Genomic DNA, 15,650 nt, shown 5'->3' on the forward strand with positions numbered 1-15,650 from the left:
TCCAATTGGCTGGGGGCCCAATAGAACCAAAAGGCAGAGGAAAGGCAAATTCTTCTCTCCTCTGGAGCTGAGACACTCTTCTTCTTCTGCCCTTGGACATCAGAACTCCTGGCTCTCCAGCCTTTGAACTTCAGGACTTGTACCAGGAGGCCCTGGGTTCTCAGGCCTTTGGCTTTGGACTGAGAGTTACACAACCAGCTTCCCTGGTTCTGAGGCTTTCGGACTTCAAATGAGCCATGCTACCAGCATCCCAGGGTCTCCAGCCTACAGACGGGCTGTTGTGTGATTTCTTAGCCTCTATATTCACATGAGCCAATTTCCTTAATAAATGTCTGCTCATAAATCTGCTCATAAAGCCGAGTTCCTGCCACTGCACTCCAACCTGGGTGACAGAGTGCAACTCCGTTTCAAAAAAAAAAAAAAGTGTATTGTGTCTGGTTTTCTTTCCATTCATATGTTTATGTGACTCTGCAGTAATATCTCCTCCTCCTGCATGTACCCATATTCATGCAAGCAAATGTAGCAAACTGCCACAATAGCATTTTAATTAGTGGACATCTTTCTCTCTTCACCACATTAAAATCTTTTCTCATTTTGTTCTGCTGATATTTCCATTATGATAAAAGATTTAAGACAAGTAAATATATAGAAATACTCATATACACACAAGGATGAAAGAAATAAACACAAACACTAAGGGAGGTAAGGCAGGAATTTTTCTTCAACGTGTACAATTCAATGTACTTTTAGCCTTCCTCAGGGGTTTCTGGCCAGCAACTGATGAGAAACACCACCTCTGAGCAAATCAAAAAACTAATTCTTCCAAAGAGAGATTGTTATTATTCCTCACGATGACCAGACAGCCTCTGCTTTCTTTTTCCTTTCTTCCAAATGGAGACTCAACCATAATAGAAAGAATGGAGAACTATTAACCACCTTTCTTCCATGGGCTGTGATTTTCAGATGAGAATGCTAAGAGGTAAGTGGGAGAAGTTGATGAGAGCCTGGGCTACAATGTCGGGGAGGACAGGGGCTGAATCGCTGAGAGTGGTGAGTGGGCATGCAGGGAGAGTACTTGTGCAGAGAAAGGTGTCAGGTGTCTGAGGGGTGTGCCTGAGGGGGTGTGCACACACACTTGTGGACACACGGAAAGTGGAGAAGTAGTACAAAGAATAAAGACCTGCAGAGTTTGGGATTTGGTCAAGAAATATTCTAATTGCATGTTCTTAAGAATGTATTGTGGTCAGAAAAGGGCAAAAAATCTTTAAAATCTCTTCTGGCCAACTCAAGGCATCTATTCTAAGAATTTCTAAAAAGAGATGTCCCTTATAGATTCATATGTAAATCTGTTCATTTCAGAAATATTAAAAATATAGAAATGTCTGAACCAGTATACATATACAACAGGCGAGGGATAGACAAACAATGCATGTTTCAGTCATAAAAGAGATTTCCATGCAGCCTTTAGGAATCGTGTTTTTCATGAAGGGCAATTATTTATAATTTTAACAACATTAGATCCATACATTACACCTTGTTTTGTGTCTTTTAGGAACAGTATGTGTTTTTCCTTTTATTCATCATTTCCCCAAAACCTAACGAATATTATCCAATGGATACAATCTATTTCGTTGTATGAATATACAGGTTTTTTTGTTTTTTGTTTTTTGTTTTTTTTGAGATGGAGTCTTGCTCTGTCACCCAGGCTGGAGTGCAGTGGTGCATTCTCAGCTCACTGCAGCCTCTGCTTCCCAGGTTCCAGCGATTCTCCTGTCTCAGCCTCCTGGGTAGCTGGGATTACAGGTGCATGCCACCACGCCCAGCTAATTTTTGTAGTTTAATAGAGATGGGTTTTACCAAGTTGGCCAGGCTGGTCTTGAACTCCTGACCTCAGGTGATCCACCTGCCTCAGTCTCCCAAAGTGCTGGGATTACAGGCATGAGCCACCATGTCAGGCCTATACAATTATTATTATTATTATTATTATTATTATTATTATTATTATTTACATTTAACCTAATTTTATTCATGCTGGCCTTGGGATGGGGAATAGATCATTCAGTAAAAACATACAGTAAAAACAAAGTGTCTTATCATGTACAACTTTTAAACTATATTAATGATGTACCTAAATTACTTCCATGCACACAAGTCTAACATTCGTTTAAAAAAAAAAAAAAAACACACTCACACAAGACTTCTGGGAGCATTTCATAATAAAGCAATTCCTAACTAATTTTTCTTTGTAGATAGATCAAGCACCTCCAAAATACGAATTCCTGTACACAGTGAGCACATTACTCAAAATGAACACTTACATGAATTAAGTATATGGACAGCCTTAGGATAGGCTGACGTTATAGATTCAGCTAGGTAGGCAACACACCATAGTGCCAAATGGAAAAAGTGTATTTGCAAATAAATTTTTAAAACTATGTTAAGTTTTAAAATTAAATGCAGAAAATATACTGATTTGCTAAAATAAATAAGATGTGATGTATTAACACTTCACTATAAAGAATGCATACAAGAACATTTATAAACAGTGAATGAGTCTTATTAGGAATATTTCCTACAACAAACGCTGGTTAAATAGATATGCATATTTTGAAGCACTGTGGGTGGTATATGTTTTGCCACATACTTTTGTTACCTTGAGGTAGATAACGCATATGTACTAAAATTGGCGTTCATTTTCAGTTGCTGTTGGTATCATGTTTTAAGAAATGTGTACAGTGTGAAAAATTTGAAAATACTCATGAATGAAAAATGTCTTAAAAAAATAGCTATTTTCATGCAGTTATGTACAGTCTCACTGTGTAAATTTCAAGGCAAGATTTGTTTCCTGTAAAACAGATCATTGTTCTATAAGAGAATGTTCTTTACTTTGTGCATTTCTTTTCTCCCCTTGCGTTACACTATTTTGCTCTAGTCTTTGTTTCTGTGTGCGTATAACATGCCAGTTAAAATGAAAACTATCTCACATGTAGAAAAGGAAAGTCTGGAATTTAAAAACCAAGAACTCATAAAATCCTTATTAAATGACACCATCTGATTCAAGTAAAAAATGACTTAAACACTAGTAAAAAAAAAAAAAAAAAAGACAAAACACATTTCATGAAGAATACAAAGATAAATGTCTGCTGAGTGTTTTAGTTCAGATGTTTCAGAATGCTGCTGCATGTTTTATGAGGAATTTGAGGGGAAGATTCCATAGCAGAAGGTGTTAATGTGGGCTGTATTGACTTAAGTGGTGACCCAACTGGACTGTGAAATGGCAGGATGCCTATGGACTCCAGCTGCTTGTTACAGAGGAACTCCCCACTGTTGTTCAGAAATCTTTCCTCATTTCCTCTCTCCCCAAGCTTCCCATCCTCTACTGGCTCAGTTTCTAGCATTTCAGTATCTTCTTTCCTGCTAAAGAACTTGTCCAACTAACTAGTAACTATTTTTGGTGTGCATTAGCATAACTTTTATTGGGGGCTATATAGCACTATCTACCCAAATTACATCTTTAGTGATCCAAAATTCCACTTCTGGGGATTTATTTGGTAGATAAGCTTGCATTTGTGTGAGATGATCCAGGTAAAAAGTTATTTTTTATAGCACTGATTATGACTGCATAAGGTTAGAAACTATGCAGATGTTCACTGCTGGGGAACTTTCATGCAATGGATACCACTCAAGTGTGAAAGAAAAAAGAGAAAATTATCTCTATACTGATACGGAAGGATCTCCAAGATTACCTTTGCACAGAAAGAGCAAAATGCAGAGTGGTGTGTATAGAATGCTATCTTCCAGTGCAAATAAGAGGAAAAACAAGAATATATTTTTATTTACACTTTTTATGTTAACAAGCAATGTCATAACACTCACTAGGTGTCAGGCACTTTATTAATTTAATCTTTGTAACTTCAGGAGGTAGGTATTAACATTACCCCAATTTCAAAGAGAAGGGCAGTAGGAACAGAGTGGTTAAATAATTAGTCCAGAGTCACACTGCTAGTCACCTAAAGGAGCCAGCATTGACACCCTAAGCATCATATTAAGCATACTAATTTGAAGCTAAGAAAGGGAGGGTGGGAGGGAGGACTGGGTGGATGGGAGACTTGCATGACTTTTTATATATATATTTTTGAACCATGTACATGTGTTACCTATCAAAAAGTTGAAATAGAAAAAACTGTGTCTGATCTGCTCAAATCACTCACTTTCCACATGAGAGGCAGACATCTCAAGAGAAGGAATAGTAGCAGCCTCTAGTGGGGGTTTATCAAAGTCTTACCCACAGTCCTCTGAGATTTTAGAATGAGAAAGATTATTTAACCCCTTGAGATAGATTCTGTGGCCTGTGACCTGGGGTGAGCAGCCAACACTTGGGGTGCTGCAGTCTGGGGAGGCTGAGTGCACTGGCCCCCATGGCTCATAGCCCTTCCCTTCACAGGCCCGTTCTTCAGGAGCGCCCAGAGCTGGATCGCTGCCCTGGCAGGGACCCTGCCTATCTTGCTGCTGCTTCTCGGGGCAGCCCGTTACTTCCTGTGGCAACAGCAGGAGGAAAAAAGACTGTTCAGAAAGAAAAAGAGTGCAAGAGTTGAGAGAAATGGCATGGAGCGCAATAAAGCAAGAACGAATCACAAGAGGTAGCTGACCCTGGGAGTTTATCTGAACCTCCAGCTTATAGGCCAAAGCCCAAAGGCCTCACACCTATCCCCACACCATAGCTGGGTTGTTTTTAAGGTTTATTTTTTAGAGAACTCCCTCACCTGTAACAGTTCATTATTTTATCTGCTTATTTTCCCTGCTTATTTTCCAGTGAAGCTCCTGGAGGAAATCAGTAAGTTCCCGTTCCCCCAGAGACCCAGGCATGTCTTTCTGTCCCTGCTTTAAGAGCCTTGATGCATCTTCCCTGTTCATTCCATTGCAGGGTGGAGAATTATCCAGTACGCGTCTCATTAAGTCTCTCTGACATTTTCTCTGAATCTGAATCTATAACTGTCTGTGCTTGAATAGTTTCCACACTTAACTTTTTCCCCAAGGTTAGGAAGTGGTCTTAGATCCCTTTGACTAAGGAAAGAAAATAAATGTGCCAATTCCTAGTCATTGCCAAAAAAAAAAAAAAAAAAAAAAAAAAAAGAAAGAAAAGAAAAAAGACAAAGAGTGTGACTCATTGGAGTAACACCCAGGAGGAGTGTTTCTTTCTCCCTTTCTTTCTCTCTCTCTTGCCGAGTCTCAAAGAAAAAATGCCTTCAATTTCTCTCTACTAGGGGCCACAAAACTCCATAGCCCTGCAAAGCACTGAAGAATATCCAGGGGCACACTTGTAAAGGAAGGGGGAAGAGGTGGATGAAGTTCATTCTCTATGGTAGGAACTTCACTCTTCATTTTACATAATCTATAGGCTCCAGAGAAGAAAAAGAAGAAAAGATAATAAAGAACAAAAAAATAAGAAAAGAGAGTGTGTCTAATAAACAAGAGTGGTTTGAACAGTTGTTCAGTTGGTACCAATTTATTCTAACTGGCTTCAAAAACTAGTCCCTGAAATTGCTCATTGAATTTCCCAAATTCTTTTCAGGGTAAGGTAGGAAATTACAGATTGAAGTAGAAGGATCTTGCGCGCGCGCACACACACACACATACACACACACATATGTATATATGCATATAGACATGGTGGCACCTATGCCCAGGTACAAGAGTTTAGATACATTCCTAACGAATCAGCTGAACACCATCAGGAAGGAACTCTCAAAGTGATTGCCATGTCACTAACATTCGACTGATGTTCCTGGATTTGATATTAAGAAGGACACAGTAGAGAGAATTGAACCTGCAGAGGAAGAAGATACAGGTGGTCAAAAAAAAAAAAAAAAGAGTAGATGGATGTAAAAGTAAGGGAATGGGGTAAACTCAAACGTGGCAAGTTAAGGTGACATCTCTACTTTCTCTTATTGTAGGGGAGAGAGACCTTGGGCCTATAATGGTGAGTGAACCTGATGCTCTCTGAGTTTGCTGGGATACGTGCCATGAACACTTCAACCTTTTTCTGCTGTGACCCATTGATATTCTCAGTTGCATGAATCAGATTTAACCAAAATACTCAATTTCTGTGTGGTGGGGGGTTGATTTCTGCTTTTTAGAGAATCTGAGAGACTCCTGACCCTACACACCCCCTTGCAAAGCCTGGCCATGCAGGCTGTACCCTTCATGACAGAGGGAACAGAGCCCACCATTTTTGAGAAGATGCCACCCCTGATCCATCAGAGTTGTAGAGGAGGGAAGTTGGACCCTGGAAGACACTCTGAAGAAAAGGAGAGAAAACAGGTAGTGAGGGGAGAATGCAGTGGGGAAAAGTACAAGAATACTGACCTTTTCCTTATCTGTGTCTTCTTCCTTTCAGAATAGAAAAAGGCTCTCTTCAAGCCAGGTGAGTAAATCACTGTATGTTCCCTGGACCAACAACCTGAGGGACTATATTCCTTTTTCCTTTTTTCTTCCTCAACTCCTGTGATTTGGGGAAGAAATGTCCCCATAACCAGGACAGTTTGGGGCAAGCAACATTAAATCCCAATCTGAAAGGTGGGGCCCATCTCCTAGACCCTTCCGGCTGAGAGCTCAGGGAACCAGGGCGTATCACTCTCTTGCACTTCCTCAGACCTTCCTGGGAAGGAAGACACATAAAGGGTGGAGCTGAGGGGAAGGAGACACACACTGAGTGATACTGCAGGGAGAGTGAGGATGGAAATGCCAAACAGAGGAGGGGATGCCTGCCCAAAGAACTTTGCCCTTCCCAGGCTTCCCATGTTACCTCCTGTCTGTGTCCCCACACAAATGCTTCTGAACTTTGGCCTCCACATTTTTCGATGATGACTGCAATCTATGTTTTGTGGGAGTTGAGGTGAAGACTGAAGGAATAATAAATATGGATTGGTCAAAAACCTAGTAAGAAAGAGACGACGAGTTCAAACTGTGTGATTGAAGAGCGTTTGTGGAAAGGAGGGTTAAGGGAAAGCAACAAGGAAAAGTGCAGTGCCCCATGGTTCCCAACATTGGGGAGCTGTCTCCACCCCTAGCCTGGGAGGGATAGGGAGGGGAGGCAGTCACTGGAACCCAGAGTAAGAAGTAGCTCAAAGAGAGGGCTTCTTGAGAGAGTCACCAGGCCTTGTTACAGCCACACCAGCTGCTGCTGGCAGGGAGGAAGCAGGAAACTAAATGGTGTGTCTCTCCTTTCTTTCTCCTTCCAATCTCCTATCAGGGCCTCCCACTGGCCAAACCCAACAGCAAACCAGAGGACAAGGAAGCCCAGTGGCACTGTCCTTAGAGGACAGATTTCTGGGGCCCAGAAAAGGATGGAGAAAGCTGAAGGGCAGAGAGTGAATCTATTGCATATAAGGTCCCACATATAGCCCAGCACAGAGACGGCCTTGCAGCTATCGGGAACATCAGGAGCTTCCTTCATGCCCTGCTGTGGGCTGAGTAAATAACATGATTGCTTTATACAGCGCTAGAGATTTGTATGTTTATCCCCATTTTTCAGATGAAGAAATGCTTCAGATGAGGCTCCACTTTGTTAAATAAATTAGATGTATGGAAAAATAGACTGCAGTAACGGGGAACTCATTTAGCTCATGAGTGGTCGAATGAAGGTTGAAAATTAACCTCTGATCATAAAGCATTAGTGGGCAGAGTCAATGTGGGGAGGGAAACAAGAAAAACATAGAAAGAGGATGCTTGCTGCTTCCTGAGGCAGCATCAGGGTGTTGGGTTAGCCAGATCCTAATGCAACCCTCACTTCACCCTCCTCTTCCCCTCTGGACACAAGATCCCTGGCGTTTTCTCTTCTGACACCGATGACAGAGTCACATTCAGGGCAGGTTAGGGACTCCAGGCTCTGGACTTAGGCCTCCTCAGCATGGCCCAGGCCTTGCATGCTGAGGCTCTGAAATCCAGGAAAAATGGTTGACCCCATGGACACTTCCTCAAAATCTCTGCAGTGGATGTGATTCTGGATGCAAAAACACTAAACCCATCCTCCTTGTTTCTGAGGACCAGAGGAGTGTGCAGCGTGCCAAGGAGCCCCAGGATCTACTGGACAACCCTGAGAGATTTGATTGGCATTATTGTGTTCTCGGCTGTGAGAGCTTCATGTCAGGGAGACATTACTGGGAGGTGGAGGTAGAGGACAGGAAAGAGTGGCATATAGGGGTGTGTAGTAAGAATGTGCAGAGAAAAGGTTGGGTCAAAATGACACCTGAGAACGGATTCTGGACTATGGGGCTGACTGATGGGAATAAGTGTCAGACTCTAACTGAACCCAGAAACAACCTGAAACTTCATAAGCCCCCTAGGAAAGTGGGGGTCTTCCTGAACTGTGAGACTGGAGATATCTCTTTCTACAATGCTGTGAATGGATCGCATATTCATACTTTCTTGGACAACTACTTCTCTGAGCCTCTATATCCTGTTTTCAGAATTTTGACCTTGGAGCCCACTGGTCTAACAATTTACCCAGTGCCAGAAGTAGAGAGTTCCTCAATTCTGACCTAGTGCCTGATCATTCCCTGGAGTCACCAGTGACACCAGGCTTAGCTAACGAATCTGGGGAGCCTCAGGCTGAAGTAACTTGTCTCTGCTTCTCCCTGCCCAGCTCAGAGCTGAGGGCCTCCCCCTCCACAGCAACCAATCACAACCATAAAGCTACAGGCACGCACTGAAGCACTTTACTGATACTCATTCAATTATTCATATGCCAGTTGTTTGAGTTTGGTACCACCTTACTGTCCCCTTATACAGATAAGGAAACTGGAGTGCTGAAAAGTGAATTAACTTTACAAAGTAGAATTCACTAGTTAACAATAGAGCTGGGATCTAAACAGCAATAACTAACATTAATGGAGAACTTAAAATGTTCTGAGTGTTGTGTTATGAGCTTTGGTGGATGTCACTCCTTTAATCCTCACAACACCCTGTCGGGTAGTCTCATTTTCCAAGTATGGAAGCTGAGGCAGGGCAACATTAAGTAACTTACATAACTCATACGGTAATTTGTGCAGTTGGGAGATGGTCAGGTTCAGTCCCTGGTCATTCGCCCATTCTTTTCCACCCTGATTCTTCCCCGATAGGAAGAACCCACCTGTAGCCCTGAGGTTCTTTTCCCAGGACGGCTCCAGGGTAAGGATCATTGTGGGTGGTTGTGGAGTTGACACCCCTGTTGACTCCTTCCCAACTGATTGTCAGAGCCCTACACCCAGCACTCCTTGGATTAGCTCTGCAGAGTGTCTTGGTTGAGAGAATAACCTCACCGTACCCACATGACACATGATTTGAAAAGACACTAGAGGCCACACTTGATAAATCATGGGGAACAGAGGTGTGCCCACCCAACAAATGTGATAAGTGGTCACGCAGCCAGAGCCAGCCTTCCTACAGTCAAGGTTTCCAGGCAGAGGAAATACCCTGAAGATTCTCTGTGATATAGGAAATTTGGATGAAGGGCGCTAGAAGAACTATAGGGATTTTGTGTGTGTGTCATTTTTTTTTTTTTTTTTTTTTGGATAGAGTCATGCTCTGTTGCCAGGCTGGAGTGCAGTGGTGTGATCTCCGCTCGCTGCTACCTCCGCCCCCCGGGTTCAAGCACTTCTCCTGCTTTCAGCCTCCTGAGTGATTGGGACTACAGGTGCACGCCACCATGGCCGGCTAATTTTTGTACTTTTAGTAGGGATGAGGGTTCACTATTTTTGCCAGGATGGTCTCCATCTCTTGACTTTGTGATCCACCTGCCTTGGCCTCCCAAAGTGCTGGGATTACAGGTGTGAGCCACTGGGTGCCCGGCTTACAGGGATATTTTTAATCCTATTATGGACTCTTTCTCCAGGAAAGGGGTCTGTCCACCCCTGCTCATTGGTAGATTTTAAACCAATATTCCTTTCAACTGCTGCCTGCTAGGGAAAACTGCTGCTTATTATCATCACGATTATTGCTCACCACGGTATCCCCTCTACTTAGCATGTGCTTGTCAAGTTCTAGTTGTTCAGTTAATTTGTTAATAATGCTTACTCTTCAACTTGGCTTTTTCTAGACTGTGGTGTCTACTCAGGACAGTAGAGTGGTCCACACACCCGCTGTATTCCCCACAGTTTCAGTTTACTTCACTGCAGCGTTTTCATAAAACCTTTATTGTATGTGTTTTCTACAGCTGCTATGATGAATTACCACAAATTCAGAGACTTAAAGCAACACAAATTTTTGGTTCACAGTTCTATAGGTCAGAAGTTCAACAGGGATCTCACCAGGCTAAGGTCAATGTGTCTGCATGCTGGATTCTTTTCTGGAGGCTGTAGAGAACAATATGTTTTCTTGTTTATTCAGATTGTTGGCAGAATTCAATTCCTTGCAATTACAAGATGGAGGTCCCAGTTGCTTACTGGTTTACAGCTGAAGACTGTTCCCATCTCTAGAGGCTGCTATTTTTCAGCTCGCAGCTCCCTTCTTCAATCTTCAAAGCAGCAACTGTGCATTGAGGACCTGTCAATCTTTGAAGTTTGTCTGGTTCTTTTTCCATTGCATCTCTCTGATTCTTCTGCCTTCTACTTTTGAGAACTCCTGTGATTCGATTAAGTCCACCCAGATAATTTAGAATAATCACTAAATGTAAAGGTCAATAACCTTAGTTCTATAAGGTCCATTTTGCCATGTTATATATCATTGTCACATGTTTCACAATAAATATCACTAGGTGTGTATGGAGGGAGGAGAACTATTGAAGCTACCACTTATTTGGGAAATCATCCCAGGAAACACAAGTGCAGAAAGAGAGAATCAGAGAAGGAGATAAGCCAATTGTGTGAGAAATGGCTTAAAGAGTTCATTAGGTTTTCAGTCACCATATGGACAGCTCAGCTTATCGCACCCAGGACACTAAGAAATTATGTGAAATTGTGGAATATATGTCAGAATCTTCCTAAGGGCTGGGGACCCTGGCACATTTATCAACATCTCACATCCTCCTTTGCTTAAACTGGTTGAAAGCTGCCCCTGGGAATATTCTGCTGTACTTCAAGGTTGGGTTGTGTATCTGCAAGAAAAAGCAAATACAACTGGTGTTAGAGAAAGCAGAGGAGGAGAGACACAAATAACTGAGGTAAGATGTTGTAACCCTTGAAGGAAGCTGTGTTCATCCACTATTGGCAAATTGTAATAGGTCAAGAGAATATGGGACGGGGCATCAACAGCATCTGTTCTAAGGGCTCCGCCTCTGAGAATATAGTGAATGCCTTTCAAGGTCCCTCTGCCCTCCTTTTACCACATTCATTTAGCATTAGTGACCTCCTGTCTTCCAATACATGTCCGTATAGCATGGCCCTGCAGCCTCACCACATGGACTGGGTCTGGGATGGACACCCGACCCAGGCTAGGCCAGGGAACCTTCAAGTGACATGTGACTAGCTGTACCTGTAGCAGGAGTGCATGGGAGTTGTGGGAAGAACTCTTCCACTCACATTATGGTCCAAAAGAGGAAAAGAAGGTGAACTGCGGAAACAGCAGACCAAAGCACATGTGCAGAGAGGAAGCTTCAAGATGGAAGGACTTTGGGCAATTTTCTCATCTTTTTTTCCCTTAGGGTCCCAGTATCATTCTAGTATGTTCTGGGAAATTTGTTCTCTTGAGATAAGGTATATGTATTGGCTAATATTGTTTTAATCTGGAAAATTAGCAACTTACACAATCATGGTACTATCCTCATTGATTTAGTAATGCAGGAATCTGGAATTTGAAAGGGGCACAGTAGGAATGGTTTTTCTCTTCACCAAAACGTCTGGGCCTCCCCTGGAAGGACTCCATAGCTAGAGGTGACTCAAAGGAAAAGACTTGCCCAAATTGCCATCAAAAATTGAAATTCATTTGCAAATCAAGAAGGGATCAGTGTTCAGTCTGGGTCCTGGTTCTACCACGACTGCCATGCACACCAGATCCACAGAGAACCTTGCTGAAGCGACCCTTCCTCTGTGCTTATCCCTCCCATGACAGGGAATGATTGTGTTAGGTTGTCACTATCTAATGTGACCCACTTTAGTACAACCTGGTGTATTAGTCTGTTTTCACGCTGCTATGAATGACTGCCTGAGACTGAGTAATTTATAAGGAAAAGAGATTTAATTGACTCACAGTTCTTCCTGGCTGGGGAGGCCTTAGGAAACTTACAATAATGGTGAAAGGGGAAGCAAACATGTCCTTCTTCACATGATGGCAGGAAGGGTGAGTGCTGAGCAAAAGAGGGAAAAGCCCCTTATAATATCATCAGATATTGTGAGAACTCACTATCAAAAGAAGAGCAAGGAGGTAACCACCCCCAAGATTCCCACCCCATGACACCTCTCACTGGGTCTCTCCCATGACATGTGGGAATTATGGGAACTACAATTCAAGATGAGATTTGGGTGGGGATACAGCCAAACCATATCATTCCGCCTCTGTCTCTCCCATGTCTTATATCCTCACATTTCAAGACACAATCATGCCTTTCCAACAGTCCCCCAAAATCTTAATTCGTTCTAGCATTAACCCAAAGTCTAAGTCCAAAGTCTCATCTGAGGCAAGGTAAGTCCCTTTCCCATATGAACCTGAAAATTCAAAAGCAAGTTAGTTACTTCCTAGATACAATGGGAGTACAGGCATTGGGTAAATACACCCATTCCAAATGGGAGAAACTGGCCAAAACAAAAGGGCTACAGGCTCTATACAAGTTCAAAATCCAATAGGACAGTCATTAAACTTTAAAGGACCAAGATAATCTCTTTTGACCCAATGTCTCACATCCAGGTCACACCGATGCAAGAAGTAGGCTCCCATGGCCTTGGGCAACTCCACCCCTGTGGCTTTGCAGGATATAGCCCCCTTCCTGGCTGCTTTCACAGGCTGGCATTGAGTGCTGCTTTTCCAGGTGCAAAGTACAAGCTGTCAGTGGATCCCCATCCTGCAGTCTGGAGGATGATGGCCCTCTTCTCATACCTCCACTAGGCAGTGCCCCAGTGAGGCCTCTGTGTAGGGGCTCCACCCCCACATTTCTGTTCCAAACTGCCCTCACAGAGGTTCTCCATGAGGGTTCTGCCCCTGCAGCAAAATTCTGCCAAGACAGTCAGGAGTTTCCATACATCCTCTGTAATCTAAGCAGAGGTGCTCAAACCTCAGTTCTTCACTTCTGTGCACCTGTAGCCCCAACACTACATGAAAGTCACCATGGATTGCATCCTCAGAAGCAATAGTCTGAGCTGTATGTTGGCCTCTCTTAGCCACAGCCAAAGCTGAATCCGCTGGAAGGCAGGGCACAAAATCCCTAGGCTGCATACAGCCTAGGGGGGCCCTGGGCCCAGCCTAGGAAACCATTTTTTTCTCCCAGGCCTCTGGATCTGTGATGGAAGGGTCTAGCAGGAAAACCTCTGACATTCTCTGGGGTCATTTTCCCTATAGTCTTGGTGATTAATATTTGGTTCCTTATTATGCAAATTTATGCAGCCAGCTTGCCTTTCTCCTCAGAAAATGGATTTTTCTTTGTTATCTAATCATCCGGCCGAAAATTTTTCAAACTGTTATGCTCTGCTTCCTCCACCACTGTGAAGCCATTGTTAGTGTATTACTTGCAAAGTTTTGAACTGAAATGAAAGGGAATTAGAGGCTTCCAGGCTAAGCATTTAGATATTTGAGAGGATATTAACAATATTTGCCACTTAAAAATTCCTTCCGTCAGATACTTTAAATCATCACTCTGAAGTTCAAAGTTTCACAGGTCTCTAGGGCAGGGACAAAATGTCGCCAGTCTTTTTGCATAGCAAGGGTGACCTTTACTCCAGTTCCCAACAAGTTCTCATCTCTATCTGAGACTATCTCAGCCTAGACTTCATTGTCCATACCACTATCAGCATGTTGGTTAAAGCCGTTCAACAAGTCTCCAGGAAGGTCCAAACTTTCTCACATTTTCCTATCTTCCTCTGAGCCCTCCAAACTGTTCCAACCTCTGCCTGTTGCCTCTTTCCAAGGTTGCTTCCACATTTTCAGGTATCCTTATAGCAGCATCCCACTCTACTGGTACCAATATACTGTATTAGTCCATCTCATGCTATTATGAAGGACTGGGTAATTTGTAAAGGAAAGAGGTGTAATTGACTCACAGTACCATGGCTGGCGAGGCCTCAGGAAGCTTATAATCATGGCAGAAGTGGAAGTAAACACCTCCTTCTTCGCGTGATGGCAGGAAGAAGAAGTGCTGAGCAAAAGGGGGAAAAGTCCCTTATAAAACCATTGGATGTCTTAAGATCTGACTATTATGAGAATAGCATGGAGGTAACTGCCCCCATGATTCAATTACCTCCCACCAGGTTCCTCTTACAACACGTGGGGATTATCGGAACTACAATTCAAGATGAGATTTGGCTGGTGACACAGCCAAACCATATCAGCTGGTTTCTTGCTAAGCTACCTGATGAGCAATCAACCCTCTTCTTGCCTAGAACACACATGTTTCCTTTTGGCTCAGATCAACTTTGGCAGAGGGTGAAACCTGGCTCTGCTGGATACTTTTGGCACAAGCTGTGTCAGAAGACCTGGACATTATTTCTTCAGATAAAAAATCTGAAGCCAGATCTTATCCTGACTGGCCAAGTTCTTGTATCCTTACAGCCACCTCTTCTGTTTGTTCCAAAGAACTGCCCTGGCTTGGCTGGAATGATCCAATACTTACTATGATTTTATCCTCATTAGCCACTCAACCTAGAATCTAATTTTAATTATACTCCAGAAGCACCAAGTGATAGGTGAGGCTGCTGTTTCAGAAAGAGACAGTTTAAGGGTTAGTCCAAAAGAAAAAGCACTTCTCAGGACTTGCTTTAGCTTATTCTCATCAAAGAGCTTTCTCTACAGAAGAATCCTACTGGGTCCTCCTTCCTGGTCCTTGAACTTCTAATCTAGAGTGGCTTAATCCTGCTGCCATCTCTCTCTCACACTCTGGTGCTGAATGATTCCAGGAACCGGGCCATACTATGGTGGGAATGACTTTACCTTGAGCATGTCACTCATGCATTGAATATCAGCTGAGTGCACAGCTAAGGCTGAGTCCTATAAGGAGAGAAGAATCACATCCTGCAGAAATCTGTCCAGAGAAGCAGGTATTGTAGCCACAGCAAAGGCACAGTGGATACCTGAATAACAATTATATAAGACAGGACATGGGAACAGCAAAAGATTTGGGTGTCACAAGAGGCTGAGAACACTTTAAGCAGAAACATTCAGAGTCGTTCTTGGAGGAAGTAGGCACGAAGGCTGGGGAGAATTTTAAGGGGCGGAGATGAAGCAAACAATTCAAGTGAAAGGCATGGCATGGGAAAGGGAGCGCTGGCCACAGGGAGTGCAACGTTGTGATGCAAGGCCACTGTGGAGCCATTATTGGCGTATTAACTGCAAAGTTTGAATTGAATCAGAAGGGAATTGGAGGCCTCCAGACTAAGCATTCTCTGGGAGAAGCACAAGCCCACAACTTTCACCTACAAACTATTGATTCCAACTTAGTCCCTTGCTTTCTGGTATCTATGAGACAGCAGAGCGTATTGCAGTACCCAAGAAAATTAGGCCTTATCACCAAGAAGAAAGGGGGACTGCATGCT

At 43.1% G+C, this 15,650-nt stretch overlaps 1 pseudogene; it reads left to right on the top strand.

Annotated features, from left to right (window-relative positions):
- Window positions 1-7,963: 7,963 nt before the first annotated feature.
- Window positions 7,964-8,692, top strand: LOC112622540 (annotated as a pseudogene).
- The last annotated feature ends 6,958 nt before the right edge of the window (window positions 8,693-15,650 follow it).

The sequence above is a fragment of the Theropithecus gelada genome, chromosome 4 (assembly GCF_003255815.1).
Source record: "Theropithecus gelada isolate Dixy chromosome 4, Tgel_1.0, whole genome shotgun sequence".
NCBI lineage: Eukaryota > Metazoa > Chordata > Mammalia > Primates > Cercopithecidae > Theropithecus > Theropithecus gelada.